The 2,031-nt window shown below is 31.6% G+C and overlaps 1 long non-coding RNA gene across 1 annotated transcript; it reads right to left on the bottom strand.

Moving 5' to 3' along the window:
* Nucleotides 1-394: 394 nt before the first annotated feature.
* LOC145955247 (uncharacterized) lies at nt 395-1,413 on the bottom strand. Its single transcript, XR_014431890.1, has 2 exons — nt 982-1,413; nt 395-587 (listed from the first exon to the last, which is right to left on the bottom strand). It is a non-coding gene; the product is annotated as an uncharacterized LOC145955247 (long non-coding RNA).
* Nucleotides 1,414-2,031: the final 618 nt, after the last annotated feature.

A 2,031-nucleotide genomic window follows, 5' to 3' on the forward strand; every position in this document is an offset into this window, starting at 1 on the left:
GTATTGAAATTTCTCGATCTTTGAGGGTACCGTAACAACTCCCGAAAAGAGAAATTTTGTCTTTTTGTTTTAAATTTTTGAATTTCTATATTGTAATTTTAATAATTTTTTATTTCTATTATTTATTAATTTTTTTCTTTTTTAATATTTTATAACATTATTAAAATTCTATAATTTTAATCTCTATAAATTAATTTTTTTAGATTTTTTTTATGAATTTATATAAGAGAATGTATTAAAATTCCTCGATCTTTTAAGGGTACCTTTAAGGGTACCGTAGTAACTTTTTAATGAAAATGGTATACATATAATAATGTGTTCAAGGACAAGTTTATAATTTTTTATATGAAAAAAGTCTAGATTAAGTGTTAATTCCAAATTTTGCCTTCTTGCATAAATCAAAATTATATCAATACATATAAAATAATAATAATACATACATACATTAAATTAATGAAAAATTAATAAAAACAAAAAAGGAAGAAACAGAAAAGAAAGATCTTCCTCTGCCTCCTTTGGATACAATCAGCTGACCCCTAACTACTCTGCTACGGAGCCACCATACCCTGCAAACAAGCCACCATGCCCTGCTGGAACCACCAAACCTTTCATTTAACTAAATCCACAAGTCATATCCCTGAATTTAGGGATTTGGCAGAGAAAGATTAATCAAATTCAAAAATCATACATCTATAAATAGCACAACACAAAAGGAATGGGGGGATTGAAGAAGAAGAAAAAAAATCACCAAGTGATTAACTAATAAGAGCAAGCGTGTGAAGAAGACAAAGGAATCCGGGCAAAGCAGGGAGGAGGAGAAAAGGGAACCACAACTCTAGGTATCAATATTTTGTGTATTTTGATCTCTTTGATGTTTTGAGTCTTGAAATGAGTAAATAGGGTCTCTATCTTCTGAATAATAAAACCAAACCCCAATAGGAAAAGAAGTGATAATGAAATAAAAAGGTAAGTGAGTATTACCGGGGAACTCGAAAGCCGTTGTGCGCCGCCATGTGCCGTCGCCGGAAGCGATTTCCGGTGGCAGCGATATACGCTTCCATCTTCTCCCTTACGCTTTTATTGTGCGCGGTCGTGACAAACCCAAAGTGGGTCGAGTTGCCGTGAACTCTACCGCGCCCGCCGCCGGAGATGATTTCGACGGTGGATGTTGTTCTCGTTCGCGATTCGCTCCTCCATCCCCATCTTTCTTCGCTTTCTGCAGTGCCGATAGTCGACCCCCTCGTGCGGCTGAAGATGGTTTAAGGAAGCCGCATGTGGCTTGCACAACCCTAATGTGTGGTCTCACTCATGTTTTCCTTTTCTGTTGCATAAAACGTGACTTAATGCCACCGTTCTCCTTTATTCCTTTCTTTTTTTTCTTTTTTCTTTTTTTTCCTTTTCCTTTTTGCTCCGTTTTGGGCTCAGCATGGTGAGAGACCATCACTTTGTTTCTTCCTGGTACTAACGTGGACTAAAGCCCATCAATAACCAAATACCCCTAAACTCATCTAATCAAATTCCTTATCTTCATTTTGCCAAAATTGTTTCAGACATGAATAGAAAATGGTATTTTGCTTGTTTATATTTTATAACAAAGGGTTAGATAACCAATTAAATAATTTATTTGCATATGTATATTAGGTCCTCAAGTCATTTTAATTAAGAAAGGTATTGATAATAGTAATTATTATTATTATATCAATATTAATAATATTTCTTTTTAAAAAAAATAAATAAATAAAAAAGAAGCAAAATGAGATTAATTAAATGGGGCATTTTCTTAATCTTAGGTGATAATTTTTATTTCTTGTTTTAACAAAAATTAATTTAGTTAATTTTATTTAATAATAATAAATAATAAAAATAGTGATAAAATTATGAGGAGTTTCCTTAATTTTAGAGTATAGCATTTATTTATTGTTTAACAAAATTAGCTTAATTGATTTTACTTGATTAAGTTGTTTCCTAATATAAATGTGTTACATGTTCATGTAATTTTAATTCATTTAAAAAAAAAAGGAGAGAGTTTAT

This window comes from Cajanus cajan, chromosome 2, assembly GCF_000230855.2.
Source record: "Cajanus cajan strain Asha chromosome 2, NIPB_CcT2T_4, whole genome shotgun sequence".
In the NCBI taxonomy this organism is placed as follows: domain Eukaryota; kingdom Viridiplantae; phylum Streptophyta; class Magnoliopsida; order Fabales; family Fabaceae; genus Cajanus; species Cajanus cajan.